Genomic DNA, 27,026 nt, shown 5'->3' on the forward strand with positions numbered 1-27,026 from the left:
TATTAACGCATATTTATGAAGTTTTGACATCTATATTTTTTGTGATACAAATATTGTTTTATAAAATACTTCATCTCCTTTTGTATTATGTTTTTCAATTTTATATATATAGTAAAAGAATAGTATATATACGGGAAAATTATAACAATAAAAAAAAAAAAAAAAAATCCAGTTGTTTTTAAAGCCGCCCCCTGAACTACCAAGTGTACTAATATGAGATCTCAAACTATCAAAGAGTGCTAAAAAAGCCCATTTTATCGAAATATTTCTATAATACCATTGCCATGTGGTATATATTCAATTAAAAAATTAAAACAATTTAAAAATTAAATTTAAGAGTCAAAGAAAACCCTCAGACCAAATAGGGATGACCGAGCAATCCCCAAGGCTCTTGGGAGTGGTTTCGGCCACCCCTAAGGCTCTTAGGGGTGGTTTTGGCCACCCTATTTTGTTCTTTGGTGGTGGTTCGACAACTCCCAAACCGTCCATGAGGCTTTTTTTTAAAGCTTTTAATTTTTTATTATTTTCAGTTTTTTAAATTTATTTTTTAAAAATTTTTTGATTGAATATATGACATGTGGCAAGGGTATTATAGAAATATTTCGACAAAATTGACTTTTTTGGCACTCTTTGATAGTTTGGAGGATCATATTACACTTGATAAATTAGGGGACTATTTTAAAAACGGCTAGTTGTTTGGGGTTTTTTTTTTTTCTTAAATTTCCCTATATAAAAAGTAAACAAAAAAATTGTCATTGCCAAAAAAAAAAAAAAGAAAAAGAAAAGAAAAGAAAAGAAAAGAAAAAACGCACAGATTTGCTAGCTCCACCACCGAAAGGAATCAACCTAAATTTTCATAATTTGATGTTACTTTTGCTTTTCTTCAAATGGATTGGTGATAAGGAACAATGCATGTGGATCGGAGCCATTCTGGGCTCTACAAGACTACCTCCAAATCAAGCCGCTTGGGGGACCTGCATGCCATGAATTGGTGGAACCTGATCCATGAGGTCTTGTGCTGCTATGTGTGCGTCAAAGATATCATATTTGGAACAATAAACTAGCTATAGTACGCTAGAAGTAATATGGTCCAAAAATAAGTTAGTGGTTATTTGTAATGTAATGTGTAACGGTTTATGATACGAGGAATCCCAGGAGTTTATGGTATGTAAGCATAGAAAGTACTGCCAATCGAAAGTTGAAGTCGATGATTTATCACATTATTATAGTGTAGTATTGAAAAATAAAAATAAAAAAAATCTTAAATTCATGTTGCGTTTGTTAACCATTGATGGTATAGTATGATTCAGATCCCTGATTTCACCCAGGTAGATGGGAAGTTGGGGGTATGAAAAGTATTATATTCATTGTCAAAGTAACCAAAAAGTTAGAAAATTAAAAAATAAAGACTAAGAACATCTAACGGATTGCTATATGGTGAAATGATAATAGGTTTGAAAGCATAAAGAATCAGAAAGTACATAACATAAGCCAGTTGAAAATTCATAATTCATCTTTCCAATAAAAAGGAAAAAAAAAAAAAGATTAGTTGGTGTAGGAATTCTTAATGGAACATGCATGTATAAATTATACAACAAAATGAATAAAGTCATACCCACCGCTCCATTTTCTTATCGAAGATTCCTGGCCCATAAGTTGAAATGAACATGTCAACAAGAAGGGGAAACTACATCAATATGAATAGGGTGATAGGTACACCAGCCAAAGAAAAGACAGGAATGAAAATCCACGATGTTCCACGTAGCATAAGTAAAAGAGCAGCAGAAAAGGCTATCATCATGGTTGCAATAGAGAAGAAAAGAGTGGAAAGGCCTATGATCATTTTTCTCGGCAAGGATTCAAGGAAATCGTCTTCTGCATAGCGTGATGTGAGGATTCCCAAAAACATCAAGACTGAAGTTGAGGAGGAGAAGAGAGACAAGGCATCGGATATTATAAAGACCATGAACAAATTTTCATTTAAGAATATTGGGAAGCCTGTTTCTTGGTTGTTACCACCTGGAACGGTAAAAATTGCAGCAAACATAATAATAACAACGAGAGCGCCTACCACTGTACAAGAAGTTGCTGTGCCCTTCATCCATTTCTCTCCATCTTTCATCAAGTCCTTGTGGTTCTTCGTAAACAATTGCCTAGGAGTGAAACCATCATCGTTGAACGATTCCTTAATCTTGGGATGGACCATGCTCTCCACCTCCTGCATTGTTGAACTAAATCTTATAAGTCCTACCTTATCCCCCCCCCAAAAAAAAAAAAACAAATAAACAAAACAAAAACAAAAAACTAACTCTTAAACTTTTACCTAAATTGCAATGTCCTCCAAACTTTAAAGAGTTGCAATTGACCCCCCACACTACCTATCCCTTTAAGAGAAGATTCTAATGGAGGGTGCTAAGTGAAAGGGAAAGGTAGTTTGGGGGTCAATTGCAACTTTTTAAAATTTAGCGGTACATTGCAATTTGGGTGTAAGTTTGAAGGGGTAAGTGATCGAAGTTTTCCAAAAAAAAAAAAAATGAAAGCTACTAATATATAAACTTAATACCCTATTGGTCGATCACACTAGTATAAAGATAGACAATTTAACCTTATAAATATTAACATTAAAGTTCAATACGTTAAATAATTGAATAACATTTTTTGCACAACCTTTGTACAACTCTAACAATTTTTTATTTTTTATTTTTATTTTATTTTACTTTTTAAAATCAACCATTAGATATTTAAGAAAACAAATTCAAAAGTTGATCATAAAAAAAAATTGTTAAAGTTGTATAAAAATTGTATGAAGGTTGTACAACAATCATTTCACTAAATGATTTGTTAAAATGAGAAGTGATTATGTAGATAGAATGATCTTAAATCATTCTTTACCCAAAAGACAATTTATAAAAGGGTGAGTATAATTATTTAAATATATACTTTAACAATTTTTACTTTATCCCTCAAACTTAAAATTTATTTACTTTATTTTTTATTATTTCTTCTGTGTTCTTAGGCATCTAGGATCCTATTCCCCATTTAGACATTTGACATTCATGTAGGAAGAATTCTTTGCCAATTAGGAACCTTACATATCTCCTCGAATGACATAATACCAGATAAGCCCCTTCCCCTTACCGCATATAAAACTGTAGTATTTTGTGCAGAGTCTACAATTATAAAATTTCCAAGTACTAAAATATATGCTGCAACTATGCAATGCCTAATTAAATTAGTGGGGCATGTCACAAACAATGATGTTGCCCTGCTCCAAGGCCGATTGACCATATTATACGCCTTGCTTACACGTACGACCAAAAAAAAAGTTGGCCTATTTGAGGTTATTGAAGAACTGGACACAAGTATCCTCTCAAATTAATGTACACTCAAACATCTCTCTTTCACTTGCTTAAATTCATTTTCTCCTTACTCGATCACAAATTTTAGCGTCGGAGGTGCTACTGACGACCCGCCAGGGTGACCACTGTGACCCTTCTTCTATCTCGGGAGGTTCTTGCATTGTGGGCCACCCGCTTAGCATTTATCTTAACAGTTGGCGCTGTTTGTGGGATATATAGTCAGTTGCTTGGTTTATTGTCCACACGATCCAGGAACACTCAGGATGCCCAGTTCGAGATATATATCTAGTAGCCATCAATCCCCACTGGCAATATTTGCTTATTGTGAAATAGAAAGAATGGGAACCTCTGAAGGACTTCATGGCTCAGTTGAACTGGGAAAAGCTCACAGTCAATGATCTAGATCAGAAGGTGGTCCTACCCAGCCTACACAGAAGTATTTGGCCGGGTAGCCCTTTCATGGCACTACAACAATTTCAGCAATTTGACGCGTGTCTACAGTACCGGTTACTGTAGACACGCGTCAAATTTGACATGTGTGTAGGAGACACGTGTCAAATTGTAACACAGTAACATTTGGGGACGTGTATGTTAAACACGTGTCAAAATTGGACACGCGTATTACGTACACGTGTCCAATTGGACGCGTGTATAACATATACGTGTCCAATTGGACGCGTGTAATAATACACGCGTCCAATTGGACACGTGTATTAAATACACGCGTCCAATTGGACACGCGTATTAAATACTCGTGTCCAAATGGACACGTGTAATAATACACGTCTCCATTTTGACGCGTGCAATAATACACGTGTCCAATTGGACACGTGTATGTTATACACGTGTCCAATTTTGACACGTGTATGTTATACACGCTCCCAATTGTTGATGTATTACAATTTGACACGTGTCTCCTAGACACGTGTCAAACAGTTAATTTTTCCCAAAAAATAAAATTTTTTTTAAAAAAAATTGTTGTGTTAATTTTTTTTTAAAAAAAAAACAAAGAAAAATACTCCTTATCTTATTAACCATATAAATCTGTGAAAATACGGTGTACATAACTTATACACATAAAATTAGGTTTGAAAACTATATGCTATATGTAAATTCTATGCTTGGAATTTATAATTTTTAGGCTCATTATTTATATATATATAGTACACTAATAAGTATGTAAACCCTAATATATATAGTATATATGATTAGGGTTAGAGTTTATCGATATATATATAAAGTATATACGATTAGGGTTAGAGTTTATCGATATATATATAGTATATACGATTAGGGTTAGGGTTTATAGGTATATATAATATATACACTTAGGACTATGGGTTATATAAATATATATATATATATATATATATATATATATATATATATATATATATAAAATTGTACAATAATGACACGTGAAAAATATGTTGACATTATTATTCATAAAATGTAAATATAGTATATACACTTAAACTTAGGATTTATAGCTATATATAGTATATATACTTTGGGTTAGGGTTTATCAATATATATATATAGTATATACACATAGGGTTAGGGTTTATAGCTATATATAGTATATATGCTTAGGGTTAGGGTTTATCGCTATATATAGCATATACACTTAGGGTTATGATTTTAGGGTGTATAGGTATATATAATATATACACTTAAAGCAATAATTTATAATTTAATTGATTTTACATTTTATGAATAATAATGTCAATATATTTTTCACGTGTCATTATTGTACACTTTTAAATATATATATATATATATTTAATCATGAGCAGTTCAAAATTAGATTGTTTCGATGTATATGGTACATATACTTAGGATTATGATTTATAGCAATGTATATAGTACACGTACTTAGGGTTATGGTTTATCGCTATATATATTGTATACACTTAGTGTTAGGGTTTTAGGGTTTATAGGTATATATAATATATATACTTAAAGCTATGGGTTATAATTTAATTGATTTTACATTTTATGAATAATAATGTCAATATATTTTTCATGTGTTATTATTGTACACTTTTAAATATATATATTAAATCATGAGCAGTTCAAAATTAGATTGTTCCGATATATATAGTACATATACTTAGGATTATGATTTATAGCTACATATATAGTACATTTACTTAGTGTTTAGTTTTATAGCTATATATATATATATATATATATGTAGCTATATATAGTCTAGCACTTAGGGTTAGAGTTTAATTTTATGGTTAGGTTTTAGTTTCTATTTTTTATTTTTTATGGTTTTAGGTTTTAGTATATATACTAAGTGTTAGAGTTTGAATTAATAGTTTACAGTTTAGGGTTTAGGGCTGCATGGGCTGCATGGGTTTGTATTTGTATTTAGTTGAATAAATTATATATATATTTATTCATATATTATTTTATATAATATTATAATATAATTTTTTTCTAAAAAAAAAATTCTACAATTTGAGACGTGTATTAAAATACACGTCTCCAATTGGACACGTGTACTCTGTACACGTGTCCAATTGTTTGGCAAGGTTTGGCGCGCGGGACTTCTCCCTGCGCGCCACCTGGCCAAAAATCGTGCACGTGTTTCAAAATTTTTATTTTTGAAAATTAAAATTTATTTTATATAATAATTTATATATATATATATATATATATATATATATATATATATATATATATATTATATAGAAATGGGTAGCTTCCACTCTCACACGTTCACTGTCTCTCTCTCTCTCTCTCTCTCTCTCTCTCTCTCTCTCTCTCTCTCTCTCTCTCTCTCTCTCTCTCTCTCCACCGAAACTACTCTCCGGCAGCTCCTTCTCCGGCCGTGCGTGATTTTGCTCCGGTATTTCCCTCATTTGCTCTCTGTGTATACCGGTTTCTATATATATATAGCATTTTGGTATATTTTGCTAACGTCGATTTTTTTGGTTTATTTTGTTCCTCCAAATATGCAGATATATACCTGCATAATTTGTCCATAGACCCAATTTGGCAGTGAGTATAATTTCCCTCATTGTTTGTATTTAATTTTTTTGTCCATGTTCTGCATATTTTTGTCCATGTCTGGCCAAGTATTTGTCTTGTGTTGATATTTTTTTTGGTCTGTTATTTTATTGCAGTGTTACTGAATTTTTATACATATGATTTTGTTTTTGCTTTTTTTTGTAATGGACTCCTGCATTTGGGTTTTGGTGTTTTTTCCTAATATATATATATTTGGTTAGTTTTTTTTGATTAAATTTTTGTGTACATCTTGGTATTTTTTTGTGTCATTTAGGGTTTTATTTATTATAATTTTTTTTTTTTATGAAGCTTTGTACTTTTACACTATGTTGTTGTGTTTATTTTGTTTTTAATTTTTTTTTTTTGTTTTAAATGTTGATTTGAGAGGTTTTATATATATTTATTGTAATGTGTTATTATGAATTCATGAGTTTTTTTTGTTCGTGGAAAAAAAATCAAACAATATCGCATATTAGTTTAACGTTTTAAACCAACGATGACACTTTTGAAAACGATAAATGGAAACAAAAAAGAATTATAAAAAAAAAAAAAACAAACCATTGGTTTGAATATGGAAGAAAAACAATTAAATTGACCGTCTACTTTTTAATAAAAACCCAAACTGTAACCCTAAACTTTAAATCTGATAACCGTAAAACCAACACAAACCCTCAAAAAAAAAAAACACTAACAGTTTCTAAAAAAAAAACCCTAACCCTAAACCCTTTTAAAAAAAAAAAAACCCTACACTTTCTAAAAATAAAATACCCTAACCCTAACCCTAAACACTTTACCCAAAAAAAAAAAAACAATCATACACTTTCTAAAAATAAAAACTCTAACCCTAACCCTAAACACTTTACCCAAAAATAAAAAAAAAAAAATCCTACACTTTCTAAAAAAAAATACCCTAACCCTAACCCTAAACACTTTACCCCAAAAAAATTAAAATCATACACTTTCTAAAAATAAAAACCCTAACCCTAACCCTAAACACTTTACCCAAAAAAAAAAATAACAATCATACACTTTCTAAAAATAAAAACCCTAAACCTAAACCATAACAAACCCTAAACCCTAACAAACCCTAAACCTTAAACCCTAAACCCTTAAAAAAAAAAAAAAAAAAATCCTAAAACCCTAAACCCTAATCGGTTTTTAAAAAAAAACCTAAAACCCTAAACCCTAACCCTAGACCCTAACAAACCCTAACCCTAACCCTAAACACTTTACCCAAAAAAAAAAATAAAAATCATAAACTTTCTAAAAATAAAAAACCTAACCCTAAACCATAACAAACCCTAAACCCTAACAAACCCTAAACCCTAAACCCTAAACCCTTAAAAAAAAAAAAAACCTAAAACCCTAAACCCTAAACCCTAATCGGTTTTAAAAAAAAAACCTAAAACCCTAAACCCTAACCCTAGACCCTAACAAACCCTAACCCTAACCCTAAACACTTTACCCAAAAAAAAAATAACAATCATACACTTTCTAAAAATAAAAACCCAAACCCTAAACCATAACAAACCCTAAACCCTAACAAACCCTAAACCCTAAACCCTAAACCCTTAAAAAAAAAAAAAACCTAAAACCCTAAACCCTAAACCCTAATCGGTTTAAAAAAAAAACGTAAAACCCTAAACCCTAACCCTAGACCCTAACAAACCCTAACCCTAACCCTAGACCCTAACAAACCCTAACCCTAACCCTAACCCTAAACACTTTACCCAAAAAAAAAAATAACAATCATACACTTTCTAAAAATAAAAACCCTAACCCTAAACCATAACAAACCCTAAACCCTGACAAACCCTAAACCCTAAAACCTAAACCCTTAAAAAAAAAAAAAAAACCTAAAACCCTAAACCCTAAACCATAACAAACCCTAAACCCTAACAAACCCTAAACCCTAAACCCTTAAAAAAAAAAAAAAACCTAAAACCCTAAACCCTAAACCCTAATCGCTTAAAAAAAAAAACCTAAAACCCTAAACCCTAACCCTAGACCCTAACAAACCTTAACCCTAAACCCTAAACCCTAACAAACCCTAAACCCTTAACTCTTAAAAAAAAAAAAAAAAAACCTAAAACCCTAAACTCTAAACCCTAAACCCTTAGAAAAAAAAAAAAACCTAAAACCCTAAACCCTAAACCCTAATCGCTTAAAAAAAAAAAACCTAAAACCCTAAACCCTAACCCTAGACCCTAACAAACCTTAACCGTAAACCCTAAACCCTAACAAACCCTAAACCCTTAACTCTTAAAAAAAAAAAAAAAAAAAACCTAAAACCCTAAACTCTAAACCCTAAACCCTTCAAAAAAAAAAAAAAAAAACCTAAAACCCTAAACCCTAATCGCTTAAAAAAAAAAAACGTAAAACCCTAAACCCTAACACTAGACCCTAACAAACCCTAACCCTAAACCCTAAACCCTAACAAACCCTAAACCCTAAACTCTTAACCCTAAACCCTAAAAATCAATCCTACACTTTCTAAAAAAAAAAACCCTAACACTAAAAACAAAAATCCTAACCTTAAACCCTAAACCCTAAAAAAAAAAAAACCCTAACCCTAAACCATAACAAAAATCATAACCTTAAACCCTAAACCCTAAACCCTAATCCTAATCATAACCCTAAAAACCTAAAACCCTAAACCCTAAACCCTAATCCTAGATCCTTTACAAAAAAAAAAGAAAAAAAAATTCCTACACTAAAAAAAAAAATACCCTAACTGTAAACTCTAACCCCTAAAGCCTAAACCCTAAACCCTTAAAAATACAAAATCCTACACTTTCTAAACCCTAAAATACCCTAACACTAAAAACTAAAACCCCAACCTTAAACCCTAAACCCTAATCATAAACCCTTAAGAGAAAAAAAAAAAAAAACAAAATTCTTACACTTTCTAAAAAACACCGAAAACCCTAAACCCTAACCCTAATCCCTAAACCCCCTAAATAAAAAAAAAAAAACAAATTCTGACACTTTCTAAAAAAAAACTAAAACCCTAACCCCTAACCCTAAACCCTTTAAAAGGGAAAAAAAGTCGTACACCCCATTTTGCCTGACATGCACAATTTTTTTACAAGTTTATACTGTAAGACGTATGATTTGTCTCGGTCTCTTAACCCTATACAGAGACATATGGACAAGTCTTGGATGTCAGCACCTAGGGGTACGACACGGTATAACGACGGGTGTAGGGCGTTTGTGGCATTTGCCATTAGTAACTGTACGGCGGTCGATGGCAAAATTTACTGTCCATGCAAGTATTGTTGAAATAACCAGCGTCACACTCCAGATTACGTTCTTGCCCACCTGACTGGAGGTAGGGGGATGAATCCGGGATACAATTTGTGGTATATGCACGGTGAGACTACGACTGGGTCCGCTATTCCTGGTCAGTGTTCGAGTTATCACAGTGGAACAGAGACCGTTGCTTGTAGCATTGAACATGGTGAAGTCACAGAACAGGAGGGTGTCGCCGGGGAACAGGATGATAACATGCACGCCATGTTGCGTGACGCCTTCGGCGTGCACGATGTTCCTGAAGCCGTCAGTACTCTTCCGCAACAAGTTGACGAAGATACCTCTTGCGGGGACGCATTGAAGTACCAAGAGCTGTTAAAGACCGCCGAGAAGCCCCTTCACCCTGGTACAAAGCATAGTAAATTGAGTGCTACTGTACACATGTACAATTTGAAGTGCGTTGGAGGTATTAGTAACAAGATTTTTTCAGACATTCTCGAATTTATCAATCAGTTGTTGCCTCCTTACGATGAGGCATTGCCAGATAACACGTATGAGGCCAAAAAGTTCCTAAGTGGCATGGGTCTGGGGTATGAGAAGATTCCAGCGTGCCGTAATGACTGTATGTTATTCTGGAAAGACAATAAAGAATTAGATTCATGTACCGTATGTGGAGAGTCTAAGTGGAGGGCTGATACACATGTAGATGATGATGGTGAGATCATATCAGCGAGAAAAAAACGCCCGGTGAAGATCTTGAGGTGGTTTCCACTCATCCCACGGTTGCAGAGGTTATTCATGTCTGAGCATACTGCGCCCTATATGAGATGGCATGCAGAAGGCCGCACTAGGGATGGCGTATTGAGGCACCCGACCGACGGTGAGGCATGGAGATCGTTTGACATTTTTCATCCAGATTTTATGGTAGAGAGTAGGAACGTTCGGCTTGGTTTGACAGCAGATGGATTTAATCCATTTGGGAACATGAGCACATCCCACAGCACATGGCCCGTAATGCTTGTGCCGTACAATTTGCCACCTTGGATGTGCATGAAACAGTCGTCCTTCATCCTTTCCCTGGTTATCCCTGGACCGAGCTCACCAGGTATGGATGTTGATGTTTACCTTCAGCCATTGATTGATGAGTTGCTGGAATTGTGGAATGTAGGGGTACGAACATTCGATGCTTCAAAGAAGGAAAATTTTATTATGCGATCCCAGTTGATGTGGACGATAAACGACTTGCCAGCGTATGCAGATTTATCTGGTTGGCCTAACAGGGGTGCGAAGGCATGCCCTTGCTGTATGCAATCGATGCGTTCTATACGCTTAAAGAACGGATGCAAATTTTGCTATATGGGGCACAGGAGATACCTACCGCCAGAACATCTGTGGCGGCTGAACAGGCGGACATTTGACGGTACTGAAGAATTTGACAGCGCGCCGATTGTCCCATGCGGAGATGAGGTTCTCCAACAGTTGGACGGAGTTGTGTTTGGGGATGAGACCGCGGGTAAGAAGAAGAAACGGAAGAAGCGGAAGAAGGGTGCAGGGAGTTCCGATGTTATATGGAAGAAGAAAAGTATAGTTTTCAAATTGCCGTATTGGAAAGACAATTTGCTTCGGCACAATCTTGATGTTATGCACATAGAGAAAAATGTCATGGACAATATACTTGGCACTATTTTGGATATAAAAGGGAAAACGAAGGACAACTTGGCAGCTCGGCTGGACTTGCAGGAAATGGGGTTGAGACCTAAGTTGCATCCATTCACGGCCGCCAATGGTAAAACGTATATTCCCGCTGCCTGTCACACCATGTCCAGAGAGGACAAAGAAAATTTTCTGAAGGTTCTTCGAAATGTGAGGGTCCCGGACGGATACGCCTCGAACATTTCACGATGTGTTCGGCTCAAGGACCGTACAATTTCAGGCTTGAAGAGCCATGATAGCCACATACTGATGCAACAGCTTCTCCCAATTGCACTGCGTAAGTCATTGCCTGATAAAGTTGTTAGACCTCTTGTGGAGATTTCTGCATTTTTTAGAGGCATATGCTCAACAAAGCTATCACAAGAAGATATGGACCGACTGCAGGGTGACGTCTGTATCACTTTGTGCAAGCTAGAACAGATATTCCCTCCAGGGTTTTTTACCAGCATGGTCCACTTGGTCGTGCATCTTGTGCGCGAGTGTAGACTGGGCGGACCCGTGCAGTATAGATGGATGTACCCGGCAGAGAGGTAAAATTCGGCGTAATATGTAAATATATATTTTTATTTAATTGTAATCCTAATTGACGACAATTAAATTGTCGTGTATGTGTTTACACCAGGAGTCTGGGGAATTTCAAATCTAATGTGCGCAATAAAGCAGCTCCTGAGGGGTGCAATGCGGAGGGGTACATAGCGACCGAGCTGGTAACGTTCTGTTCAAGGTATCTGAATAACGCACCAACATTCCACAACAGACCTCAGAGAAATCCTGATGGATCCAAGGGGGCGGGCACGCGTGTTACCATGAACCGGTTGATAATGCACCAGATTCATCGTTATATTGTGTTCAACTCTGAAGAGTTTCACAATTTGCGGACGTAAGTAGTCCTAACCTTATATTTAGCAGAATTCGAATAAAAGTATTAATAACAATTATTACATAATTGTATACGCTGAATGTAGGATGCACAAAGACGCGCTTAGGCGATCATGCACTAGGGGTCACATTACGGAGGCTCTTATTGAAGCACAACATCATGAGCAATTCTGCGAATGGTACCGTGCATATGTAAGGAAATAGTTGTAAATTTGAAATTAAAATAAATTTATGCGGGTTCAATATAATTACCCAATGTGATGTTTAATATTTGTAATTAAAACATAGGTCGATGGCCTGGACGATCAACGTAGGGAGGAATTGGGCCACAAGTTGGTTATGCGTTGTAGAGGGCTAAAGGAGACAGCGGTGAAGTACAACAGGTATGTGGTAAATGGAAAATTATTTCGCACGCTTGCTCATGATGTGGGAAGGAGGACTCAGAACAGCGGCGTATGTGTTCCTACCGTTGAAGGCGAAACGTACTACGGGCAGTTAACCGATATATTTGAGGTCGAGTACTATGACAGGACTACGTACGTCCTATTTAAGTGCAATTGGGCAGACCCCACAATGGACAGAGGATTCACAATAGACGAGTATGGCCTAGTGTTTGTCAACTTCAATCACCTCGTCCACAGGGGAGAACAGATTCAGGACGAGCCGTACGTGCTTACATCTCAGGTGGATCAAGTATTCTACGTAGAAGATGGAAGGAACCCAAATTGGGTTTGTACGGTTAGGACCAAACCGCGCAACGTGTACGACGTTGGACAGGGGGATGGGAGTAATGAGGATGGTACAACCTACCATGAGTGCGTACCGCTCGTACTAGCCACTGATGACCTACCAGATACGAATGATGAATTCGAGTACGACAGGCCCGACATAGATCCGATTGAAGCTCCCGTGATACAATGATTGATGTATTTGTTGTGAGTATAATTAGCTTGAACTCAATACACTTGACTGATATATATATTGTTTGTACAATTCGCTTGTACTCAATACAAATTTTTATTAATTGCATAAATTTCGTTGTTCTTTAGTACGTTCATTAAAAATATATTAAAAAAACATATTCTAATTAATTTGTCTGCATTTGTTCGCAGGTATTGATGGACCAGAGACCCCCTCATTATGCGTATCGGGCACCTAGCCCACCCGTGCCCCCCATGACCACGCCCACTGTTTCGACGGCATTGTATTCTGCAGCATGGCCACACCACCCAGACGGGGCTTATAGACCATTGTTGCCGGGTACGGTGGCCGTGCCCACGTCAAATCACGGGCAGACCAGCACAGCTGGACCTTGCAGCTCTCCATTGTTGGAGCTGCCGACATTATCTCAGATAGGGTTCACCCAACCGGGTAACGCCTATCGATGGTGGGTGAGAGAGGGGATGGGGTCACAGGGTTATGCGCTGTACTTTCCGTATACGTATAGTGGACCTATGACGTGTAACCCTGATAGTGAGACGCAGGATGGTAGATTTCCACTGTCACAGACCGGGGAGATGCAGATGCCGGCCATGGGGTTGGGACAGATACCGGCACAGGCGGCGATGCATGGCCAGATTTTGGGGGCGAGACAGATGCCAGCATCGGGGGCGAGTCAGGGCCCGGGGCATGTAGAGAGCCAGATGCCACTTTCCGGTGAGAGTCAGATGCCAGATGTGGGGGGGAGCCAGAGTACCCATGAGGAGGACGTTGCGATGTTGGGTACCGATCAGTTGACCCCCGGTAGTCCCCAGGATATGGATTCAGATGATGATCAGCAGGCTCCACCAGCCGGAAGGGTTGGCGAGGAGGTTGCGGGCGACCCAGCGACCCAGCACATACGGATTGAGCAGATTCGGTTGATGGGTAAGTACATATTTAGACATCCTTAAAACTCATATTGTGTTACCAAAATATTTTTTTTTTTGTTTAGAAAAAAATAAATATTTGATTACAAATTGTTTATATATATATATATATATATGTTCTTTAGTCTTATGATTAAATGTTGAATATTTCTTTCATTAGGGTACAACCCAGACGGGACCATTTATTATGAGGTGATTGACGACCCAGCGAGAAACTGGGTCCTCCCGAGGGGGAAGAAGGTTGTATTGCAGTACAATGCTGCTATACAACCTGTAGGACGGGCTTGCAATCGATTTTGGCGGGCTGAGGGCAAGCTGATCAGGAGTGGGTCCTACATACACATGCGGGACGAATGGGCGAGGGTAAATAGGCAGATTAAGCAGGCAATGTGGGACGCGCTGATGGTATGTCTATGAATATAATTTAATTATTTATTTGAATTAAACTTGAGATTAATGTTTTTCTTGAAGTTTTTAAACCTATAAAAATGTGTTGAATGTGCAGGAGGAGTTCTATCTATCTGTATCAGTAGACGCGCGCAGGGCAAAACAGGAGGCTTTATGTGATATTGGCCGTAAGCACCGCTCGTGGAAGTCGAGGTTCAAAACCAAACTATGTATTAGAGACGGTGACACGCCCGAGAGTATCCGTGCGAGAATGCCGGACAATTTTTTTGGCAACTATGACGCAGAAGATGTAGAGTTCCTGCTGAGAGATTGGTGCCGTGAGCATAAAATTGTATGTAGGCCAAGAAAATGTTGTGGTTTTTTAATAACAGTTCATTTAATTTTAGTTTTAATTTAAGTGTGTCAATGCTTACATTTTTATTTTCATGTTAAATGCGTAGGCAACCTCTGAACGGATGAAGAGGCTGCGCGAGCAGAATGACCTTCCTCATTGTACGAGATCTAAAAGTTATGCCAGATTTAATCACGAGAAGGTATGAAAATATATATGTTTATGTTTTTAATATTTGTTGCTAATTGTTTTTATTTTTCTTTATACTATTTTTATCGCTATCTGTTTGTTATATATGTCAACTGCATGACGACAGACATGTACATCTGGCACGCCCCCCACTCGCGCCGCGTCATTCGTGAAGACCCACACAAGGAAGGACGGCACTTACGTGAACGAACGTACACGGGTCCTATGCGTATGCTACTGATTTAATTTACTATTATTTTTAAAATTATGTGTGATTTGTCATTATTCAATATATGACTTTTTCATGTTGACGATGTACAGGAGAGGATGACGCAGAGTTTATCCAGTGATCCAGCCGCCACGCAAAGCGTCTCCGCAGACACGGTGCGTTGGGCACCGAACGACGCTTACGAACAGGCAGTTGGGAGGCCTGAGTATGCAGGGAGGGTTCGGCAGGTTGGGCCGAACGTCACACCTATTCGGGGGACATGTTTCTCATATAGGCCTCGGTCACAAGGGGGACCATCTCAGGGCACGTCTCGGGATTGGGCCGAACACACTCGGAAGATGGAAGAGATCCAAGCGGAGCTACAGGCTGAGCGAGCGAGGAATGACCTGTTGGAGCAGCGCATGCGACAGGTTGAGGTCTTCATGTCCTCCATGGGAGCATCAGCACCATGTCTTGGTACGCCTTCACCTGCACACGTAGGTAGTACGTCGTCTGTTAGTAGTGCATCTGCAGGTATGATTTATATTGTGTGTAGGACAAAATTAATTTCAATTTGTTTTAATTACCCCTTTAATTTTGCAAGTAATATTATAAACTTTAATTGTCTATATTATTTGCAGGTAATTCGACAACGGTTGGTACGTTGTCGCCTGTTGGACGACGGCTGAGCCAGCATTCCATTGTTGCTACACCTTCGCCCGCTACACCATTCCTTGCGCAGCAATCACCGGTTGGCGAGAACACGCCTGGGACGGTACCTCGTGATTCGCAGGGACGCCCTTCAGATTTGTAGATATTTTGTGTAATTAATTTTTATGTGTAAATATTTGCGTAGTTAACGAATACGTTATTAACTTATGATTTGTGTAATATTATTTTGTGCTGTTTTTCGGTAAAATCAATATTGCGTTATTTGTGGTCGGAAATAATAAAATTTGAAATAACGAAAATTTATTATACCAAATAATTTTAAATAACCAATACCAAAACTAAATTGAAAAAAAAAATCCAAATTGGATTTTTTATTTAATTAAATTTTTTATTTAATTATTTAATCGTATTTTTAATTTAATTTAAAAATACAATTAAATAATTAAATTAAAAATTTATTTAAATGAAAAATTCAATTTGGATTTTTTTTATAAAAAAAAACCAATTTGACACGTGTATGTGATACACGTGTCAAATTTGACACGTGTATTACAATACACGTGTCAAGACTCTTTGACACATGTATTGAGATACACGTGTCAAATTTGACACGTGTATCACATACACGTGTCAAATTGGTTTGACACGAATATTTAAAATACTCGTGTCAAACGGTTTGAGACGTGTATTTGCGATACACGTGCCAAACCAATTTGACACGTGTATTGAGATACACGTGTCAAATTTGACACGTGTATCTCAATACACATGTCAAATTGTGCACTTAATGTCGTGCACATTTGACACGCGTCTTACGCGTGTCAAAGTGCACGTGTCTAAATGTTTGACACGTGTACAACACTGTACACGTGTCAAACTGCACGTGTCAACCTACCTCTATTTTTGTAGTGTGGCCGAACCTCCAAGACTTTATGAGCAAAGCAGAGTAGTTCATGAATGCAGAGGAAATAATAAAGGCTTTCACCAAAGCAATCAAATTGAGTAGAACTGCTGGATAGAAAGCAAAAGGATTGTCCGTGGAGGGAAAGGGACATCTGCCCTCAGCGCCTACACAAAACGCTTCCTGGTGTTCCAGCCTTGAAAAGGAGCCGCGCGATGCCACTTGCCGCATTTCATATCATTCAACGCCTCTGAGGAGGATGTCCTGATGCTTATATGAAGAGATCTCAGATTCAGGTGGTTTGAAACGCTAAGGTCAAGCCCTTGAAACCGCAAAACAGATAAATGTAGCATGTACCACCGCGACTATAGTCACCACATCGGAGACTACTTCGAACTGAGCAGATTGCTAGAACGAATAGTGAGAGAAGGGAAGCTCTGGAGATTCTTAATAGACAGGAGAGGCCATCAATCTCCGCAAAGATAGCAGGAAGCCCAACAAGATCGTCAGAAGCCTACACCACCTTCAAGCCCCAAGCCATGCGGGAAAATTTAGACTATAGTACGTAGGGAGATTTGCCAGCGGAGGCGAACCAATTTCTCACAGAAAGCACACATTCAGCGGACAAAGGATTGAGAATTATTCTCCCACGGGGCGCACCCCAAAGCTCAGAAGATTGGAGAATACTTTCTCGTGTTCATAGAGCAGGAAGCCAAAGGAGTTCAACACCCCCACGACGAAGCCTTTTTGGTGACTTTTTCTATCGCTAACTTCAGTACTTGGTGGATACTGATAGACAATGGCAGTTCAGCAAACATACTCTTCCTGCCCGCCTTCGACCTAATGGACCTCGGGCGAGACAATCTACATCCTGTGAGCTGCAGTGCTGCACATTAGTAGGCCTCGTAGGAGAGGAAGTCTATCCTGTCGATACCATTGACCTGCCCATTACCGCAAACGGCTATCCTTGACAAACAACGGTGATGGTGTCATTCTTGGTGGTAGATAGCTCACCGGGGCATAACGCCATCATCAGGTGAACAATGGGTAACAAAATGAAGGCAATGACTTCCACGTATGACCTATAGATGAAATTGTCGACGGAGCACAGAGTGGAAGAAGTAAAAGGTGATCAAGTTTCGGTGTCGAGGTGCTATCTTGCATCCCTTAAAGATCTACAAGCGAATGCTACATTAGCTGTAGGCGAGGTTGAAATGAGGAACAAAAAAACCCTACAACAAACTGAACCAGTGGAGGAGTTCATCGATATACATTTAGGTGAAGACCCCAGCCGGACAATGCTCTTGGGCAGCCGTTTAGGGAAAAAAAACACTAAGCTTAGCTAGTGGAATTCCTTTAAAGGAATGAGGACGTGTTCGCCTGGACGTACGATGCCATGCCAGACATCGATCCCAACCTGATAGTATACAATCTCAATGTGGACTCCAAGATTGAGCCTATAAAGCAGAAAATGAGAAGTTTCGCACCAAAAAACAACTTGGTGATTGCCGATGAGGTTGAGAAGTTATTGCAAGTCAGTTTCATCAGACAAGTATAGTATCTAAAATGGCTGGCCAACATAGTTGTGGTGAAGATGCTCGGCGGTAAATGGGGAATGCGCGTAGACTTGACTGAGTTGAATAACGCTTGCCTCAATGATACTTTCCCCTGCCAAGGATTAACATGATTGTAGACTTAACCATCGGGTATGAACTTTTGAGTTTTGTGGATGTTTTTTTGGCTAAAACAAAATTTGAATGGAGGAGTCAGATCAGGAAAAGGCATAATTCATCACTGACAAACTTTTACTACTATGGAGTCATTGCCTTTTGGCTTAAATAATACAGGAGCCACATGATAGAGGTTTGTGAACTCCATGTTTGAAGCCCAGATCGAAAGAAATCTGGAGGTTAAGTACAAGACATGCTAGTATAAAGCTAAGCCGCCGAGCAGCATCAAGCAAATCTACTGGAGACCTTGAAAGACAAACTAGTTCACTAACTAGTTACCTTTCAATCTCTCTTTCACTCTCTTACTTTTTATTACGAAAAAATATGACTTAGAGAAGAGTACAGAAAATAGAGAAGACTAGAAGAATTCTTCTTCACTTTTCTTATATTTCAAAATACCTTACAAAGCCCATATATATAGGCATACAAAACACGAACGACCAAAGCTTTTTCTACTTCTTCTTTATTACGATAAATTAACACCAATAACTCTTCTAATTTAAGACTTCAGTTGAAGAGAACTTAAGGCATCAATAAACTAAATGCCTTTTTTAAAAGAGCTCTTAACTAGCTTCTTTATTAAATATCCTTCTTACGTTTTGGATTTGTTGAGTTTTCAACATGCCCACTTAAACCAAAATTGTCCTCATGCCTAGCATGTCTCTTAGCCTCATGAAAATTGCACCTGCTAATGGCTTAGTAAATATATCTGCTACTTGTTCAGTGGTGTGGCAATATTGGAGCTTTATTGTCTTCCACTTCACATGGTCTCTAAGAAAGTGATATTTTGTGTCATTGTGTTTGCTCCTCCCATTTTGTACTGGATTCTTCGCTAGCTTTATTGCTGATTGGTTATCCACATAAATCATAGTTAGTTCTTCTTGTGGATGTTCTAGTTCTTTCAAGAGATTCCTTAGCCATATAGCTTCACAAGCAGTAGATGAAGCCGCCACATACTCCGCCTCACAGGTAGACAAGGCTACAATTGCTTGTTTTTTGGATGTCCAAGAAAATGCTGTAGAACTAAAATAGAACACATAGCCAGTAGTACTTTTCCTCTCATCTTGGTCACATCCCCAATCACCGTTTGAGTAACCAACTAATTTTGCTTCATCACCATACGCATAGAATAAACCAAGATTCATAGTACCTTTGAAGTACCTTAGAATCCTTTTTGCAGCTAACCAATGAGTCTGCATTTGTTTCTCCATGTATCGACTTACAAATCCAACTCCATAGAAAATATCTGGTCTTGTGATTGTCAAGTATTTCAGACTTCCAACCAAACTCTTGTAAAGAGTTGGTTCAATAACTCGATCATCTCCTTCTTTTGACAACTTTATACTTGTTTCAACTAGGGTACTCACAGAGTTGTAGCTTTCCATCTTGAATTTTTCTAATATCTCCTTCATGTACTTCTTTTGAGATATGAAAATTCCATCATGTTGTTTCTTCACTTCAATGCCAAGGAAGTAGGACATCAACCCGTTATCTGTCATCTCAAGCTCCCTAACCATTAATTGCTTGAATTTCTTGAACATTTCACTACTATTTCTGTGTCTAACAGATCGTCAACATATAGGCAAATAATTAGAAATTCACCTCAATGATTTTTCTTCATATAAACAGCATGCTCATATGGACATTTGGTGAAGCATGCTCTGATACCAATTTGAAAGACAAACTAGTTTACTAACTAGTTACCTCTCTATCTCTCTTTTACTCTCTCTTACTTTTATTACTAAAAAATATGACTTAGAGAAGAGTGGAGAAAATAGAGAAGAGTAGATGAATTCTTCTTCACTTTTCTTATATTTCAAAACACCTTACAAAGCCCATATATATAGGCATACAAAACACGAACGACCAAAGTTTTTTCTACTTCTTCTTTATTACAATAAATTAACACCAATAACTCTTCTAATTTAAGACTTCAGTTGAAGAGAACTTAAGACATCAATAAACTAAATGCCTTTATTAAAAGAACTCTTAACTAGCTTCTTTATTAAATATCCTTCTTACATTTTGGATTTGTTGAGTTTCCAATAAACCTCTAAGACAGTAAGGAAGGTTCAAATGAATTTGAACCCCGCGAAGTGCACCTTCAGAGTATCATCAGGCACGTTAATAGGCTTTGTGGTTTCTGAGCGAGGGATTGAAGCCAACCCCGAGAAAATCAAGGCAGTCTTGGAGATGTAGCCACTATGAAGCACCAAGGAATTGCAGCGCCTAATTGGGCAGCTGGCAACCTTAAATCAATTCATCTCCAAATCCACAAATCGTTTCCTTCCCTTCTTTAAAGTCGAATGAAAGGCATTCAAATGGAATGTAAATTGTGAAAAGGCCTTCCAAGAGCCCAAAAACTATCTCAGGAAGCTCTTGCTCCTTGTCAAGACAAAACTTTGTGAACCACTATAGGCATCTAGTAGTAATACCGATGGCTATTAGCTCGATCGATTCTAATATGGATTGAAAACTAGGCACAGAAACGTGTCTATTATACCTGCTGAGCCATGTCCAGAGCAAAACATAGCTACCAAAAACTAGAGAAACTTGTATTTGCCCTAGTCACTTCAGCATGAAGGCTAAAACCTTACTTCTAAGCACATATTGTCATAGTCATAACAGACAATGTAGCGCCCCACCTTCACTTAATGAAAACGTAAGTGAAAATCTCCAATCTCCACTAATTAAGCACTACTAACTCAACTTCAATATCATCAGAGTTTATATATCTCACAACTGAATTTCTTTTTCTTTTTTTTTTTTCTTTTTTTTTAAGATAATCCTCATAGAACACATCAGAGCTGAAAATGATGACTTCTATATTATACAGATTTGTACATTGTATTTTCATGATAAAACAACACAAGTCAAAAGTGCCACAAACAGCACATAAGAAGCTATACATCAAAAGTACTTAAAACATGTCCAATTAGATACATTCCAAAAAATAAACATTTTCTAGATATTTACTACAACTAAGGCACAAGAAAACCTTATCCATAATACCCTAGACAAGAATATGGATCCTCTTGACCTACTTCTATACCTGCATCAACATCTATGTAATTGTGGTGTTGCCACATTTACATAGGCGGCAGATTAATGAATCCACGGTCTCAATAAGTATAAGAATAACTAAACATTTCCAAATATGAGCCATCTTTTTCGATAATATCCCTAACATGGTGATTATAATAACAGCTATGTTAGGTTTACCAAAAAGAATTATTTTATGTAATTCATAGCTGATAAGATAAGCATTGTAGAGTTGTACATAATAAAATCCACTTATCTATTCACTTACATTTATTTAATACGTATAGCTTTATACATATATCAATATACATGTTATTAGCATCTCATAAAATGCATATGTATATAAATATAAATTAATGAAACAATTCTATAAAACATATAAATCACATTATTCATTAGATGCAATGTAACCTTCTCTCAATTTTGTTTTGTTTTGTTTTTGGAGACTCTTTTGGCTCATCTGGCTTTCTAAAGGACTTTTAACATTTCGTTTATGGCTATCAGGAAGCATCTTCGGCTTCTAGTTTAAACATTATTCATGAAAAACTTTCTGGTTTCTAATTTAATTTGGAAGGCCTTTTTTTCGGCTTCTACAATTAACTTAAGAACGTCGTCAAACTTCTAACTTCTTAAGGCCCCTTCGACTTCAACAGTTAATATAGTAAAACCTTCTAGTTTCTTATTTAACTTGGAAGGCCCCTTCGGCTTCCACAGTTAACATAGGAAATCTTCTAGTTTCTTATCTATCTTTTATTTTCATTAATCAACGATGTGTAATAACATGTCTATCTTAACGTCATTTTTTTGTTCTCATAATCAACCTATCTAATTTTAGAAATTATTTCAATACATGTAAAAATAATTAAAACATATAATCATGTCATTTATAAAATATTTAGGCTCATGTAATTTAAATAATCATATCTCAAAATTTTATCAAATATTTCAATAAGTAAAATGTTCATAAAAACAGTATCATTTCTTAATAAATAGTTATACTTACCACTTTGTAGACTATCTAAAAGCTCTTTTTGCCTTTAATAATTCACTGCAAATTATTGCGCCCACGCGTGACAGTATATTAGTCTAATATTAATTTTAAAAAGCTAATATCTAGACCATTGATTATTTCCCTTATGTTCTGTCTAAAAATGGACAGCATAATGGCATATTTCTAAAATGTCATAATGTCATTTAGATATCATAACAACTATGTAGCATTACCACGTATTTTCACACTGGTATTACTGTGGCACTGGTATAATATTTATCTAAAATTTCTAACATTACTTGGGTATTACAACGGCGCTATTGTAAAATACCTAATAATATTTAGACAACACAATGACACATTTGTCATATTTAAAAGAATGTTTGAATATAATATTCTTCCTTAAGATATTCAGTCACTTTTCTAAGCAATTTAAGCATTATATCGACATAATTTAAATTCTAATAACTATAATCGACATAAACTAAAGATAAAAGAATTATACCTAACACTCTCACTTAGCTAGAGTAGCTCCAAAGCTTATTGTTATTCTAAATATTTATCTCTCTCTCTTTTTTCTTTTTTTTTTTCTTTCTTTCATTTTTTTTTTTTTTTTGCACTAGAGTGCTGGGCAACTGAGAGAGAGAGAGAGAGAGAGAGTAAATTTTCGAATGAAAAATACTGCACAGGTTTGGCCTATTTATAGGCAAACCTCTGGCACTTCAACGGTATTTTAAGAAAAGAATCAAACGGTAGAATTTGTTATTATTTTTAGTGTTTGCATGCTGTAGTGAAAATAGGCGTGAAACAAGGCTTTTAGAATACTGTAGAATATCTTAGAAGACGTGTAAAATTTTTCCAGAATTATTTGGTTTCACCAGGAACTTCTAAAACTCACATGTACATGCTGAAGTGTGTGTGAAGGTGAAAAGAAACAAATCCAGGATGTTCTAGCATTTCGCGCGAAGTGTTAATAGTATACCAAAAAAAATGGGGTGAAATCTCAACTTCCAAAACAATCTCTTAAAATCCCAGTAATTCGTCACTGTACAGTGACCGAACTACATTCTAAGAACAAATTTCCTCAATAACCTGGAGCCTTCTTGACATTTTTCGTTATTGTTAATATTTTATTTATTTATCCTTTTAAAACAAAACTCTTGAAAATTCTTCAAGCTCCAAAATTTCATTTATCTTTGTGCCTAGTTTGAACTATCCACTTCTCATATTAAAATGTGAACATAAAATTAGACATAAAATATATTTTTCCAAATATATACCAATGTTTATATCAAAGTATTCTTAGTCATCCTAAGAAATTTGTTGGGTGTTACAGACAAACCTTTGAAGCCTAAGCCCAACACCCCAAGGTATTTAGTCCAATGGTCCGTTGAACTAGGTACGTTAAATATTGAATGTAACGACCCACCCCCAACGACCCAGTATTGTCTGCTTTTGGCTATCATGAACCAAATTTCTTAGGAGGTCACCTATCCCGGTACTACTTTCGCAGAAGCTCGCTTAACTACAGAGTTCTGATAGGTTCATGGCCATCATTGCTTTAAAACGCGTTGTGTCAAGAAAAATGCAAATATACATATAAGCAGATACACATTCCTATACCCAGGCAATGTAGGACGTCACAATCACCCCCTCTTGGGACCCAGTATCCCCAGTGACGACCCTAATAGGATTCCCTCATTCTTGGCGTCCCAACAAGTGTCCGATGGTGACCTTTATGGGCTTGTACACGCTCCTCCATCTTAGATTGGACAATGACTCTAATACCATTTGTAAAGACTCACCCCCAACGACACAATATTGTTCGCTTTTGGTTCTCCCGAACCAAACTTCCTAGGAGGTCACCCATCCCGGTACTACTCTCGCAGAAATATGCTTAACTGCGAAATTCTGATAGGTTTATGACTATCACGGCTTTAAAACGCGTTGTGTCAAGAAGAGTGCAAATATACATATAAGTACATACCCATTCTCATACTTAGGAGATGTGGGACGTCACAATCATCTGTAACGACCTACTCCCGAACGATACAATATTGTTTGCTTTTGCCTCCCCTGAACTAGACTTCCCAGAAGGTCACCTTTCCTTGTACTACTCTCACAAAATCAAATTTAACTGCAGAATTCTGATAAGTTCATGGTCATCACGATTTTAAAATGCATTGAGAAGGATGCGAATATACATATAAGCACATCCCCATTCCCATATGCAGTCGATGTTGGACCTCACATTGAATATCTGCCAAAGACTACGATCAAGAGCCAAGCCATGCCTTATTTCGTAATCAAATGTTCCAACAACACATCAATCTTGAAGACAAGTTAGAAGGCGTTGTATAGGTGATGGATGTAGATAGGTCCTCCAACAAGGATGGCAGTAGCACCAAACTAGTCTTGCCATCTCCGGGCAGCATGTTATTCGAGCATGTAACACTGTAAAATATTAATTAGGGATAAAAGAGACTCAATAGAAAAATCTAGGATGATAGGGTTGGATCCAAGTGGAAGGATGGGGGATTTTGAACTTTTTGTGAAGACCAAACGACCGAAGTTGGATAAAGAATAATCGGAGTTGGATAGAGAACAGTAGAGGCAAATGTTCAAAGTTGGATCTTGAACATTTGATGTCAATATGAGAGCATTTAATTTTTGCCACCTAAGTTGAGAGAACCCTATTCAGAGTGAGAGTGTGGGTTTTGAGGGGAGGAGGTGCTATCTTGATGTTTCGTCAAGGATGGTTTATACTCTAGATCTTGATATCTTGTTGGTTTGGTATGAATAACTTTTTGTGGAAGATCTTTTGAGTAAACACATGGTATGATAAGGATTTATGCTAGATCTAGTGATGGATTGGTTGTTTAAAGTGTATCATGAGATATGCTTTGCATAAGGAAGATGCTTGTGAGTAGGACGGTGTTTGGTATATTGAGAGAACTTTGGAATGTGTTAGATTGAGGTTTAGTTAGGACTTGGGTTCAAAATTTGGTTTTTGTCTGGAACTGATCGTTCAATATCGAGGGATAACGTTCAATGACTCCTGCCGAATGATCGAGGCTAGGCAATGACCTCATTTTGAAATAGTTTAGAGTTTTGGAAATTTTAGCTTAAGATGAGTGACTGATGATGGACCTTTTCATAGATTTGGAGGTTTGAAAATATCAAGGGAATTAAAGGAGGATTGCAACGCACAAGGTTAGTAAAAGTCATTGTTCAAGTGGATAAAATCTTTCTTTATTTTATTGTAAATAGAAACAATAAATGTTCTTAAACTTTTGAAATGATATGATACGACGTCGAGATACTAGTATGTAACGCTACCTTGTGGCGAGGGTACCGGTATGTTATGATAAGCTCCACCGTATGAGAATTTATATACGGGTATGCTATTATGATGAGATAACCTCCTTTGTGTGAGGATTTATATATGGGTATATATATACTATTATGACGAGGTGAAGGGCATGAGGATTTATATACGAGTATGCTATTATGATGAAGTAACCTCCACCGTATGAGAATTTATATACGGGTATGCTAATATGATGAGATAATGGTTCAATGAGGGATACGTGAAACATTGTTTTCTATGAATTCAAATGAGTTTATACATCAAGGTGAAAATGTCATGAATCATGCATGCCTTGATTTATAAAATGCTCACTTTGTAACTTCTAGCAAACATGGTCATCCGAGGAGGCCATCCATCCTGGTACTACCGTCGCATAAGCACATTTAACTGCAGAGTTCTGATAAGTTTATGGTCATTACGGTTTTAAAACACTTTTAACAAGTGTTAAGAGGGGTGTAAATATATATGCACATCCCGATTCCAATGCCGAGTCGAAGTGGGACATTACATATCGACCTTGTGATTTAGATATTTTTATGAATATATGCTTCAACCAGAAACAATAAGAATATATATATATATATATATATTTAAAAATAAAATAAAAATTCCAATTCAATTTTGATTTTGGACTACTAATCCTAACAGCTAATAGTGAAAGTAAAAGTTGGAAAAGAGAGAAATGACCTGAAACCATTGTAGTTCTCTTTGCATCTGCAAAGCTGCGCCTGGGATTCGATTAAGTTCAATCGAAGCTCCTGTCATCCCAGCCATATGTAATATGTTATTGCCTTTTTTATTAATCCAACTTGCCATAGTTTTCTTCACGCCAAGCTGGTATATAAGGCTAAAAATGTTTGCCTGACGATGTAAGACAGCAAATGAAAATATGGATGTTGAGTCTCCATCACGGACCCACAGAAGATTTGGGATTGCTCTGACTATATCAAAAACAAATTTAAAATTCCCTCTCTCTACAGAACGGATGACGGCATCATAAACGCCACCTTTCAGCCTCTGCTCATGATTTGATTTAGATACTTCTTTGCACATGCGATCAAGAAGTTTATGGGACTGTGAATGGACTAACTTCAT

General features: G+C 36.7%; 1 pseudogene; it reads right to left on the reverse strand.

Annotated features, from left to right (window-relative positions):
* Positions 1 to 1,609: 1,609 nt before the first annotated feature.
* LOC133879024 (uncharacterized) lies at positions 1,610 to 27,026 on the reverse strand (annotated as a pseudogene).

This window comes from Alnus glutinosa, chromosome 10, assembly GCF_958979055.1.
Source record: "Alnus glutinosa chromosome 10, dhAlnGlut1.1, whole genome shotgun sequence".
NCBI lineage: Eukaryota > Viridiplantae > Streptophyta > Magnoliopsida > Fagales > Betulaceae > Alnus > Alnus glutinosa.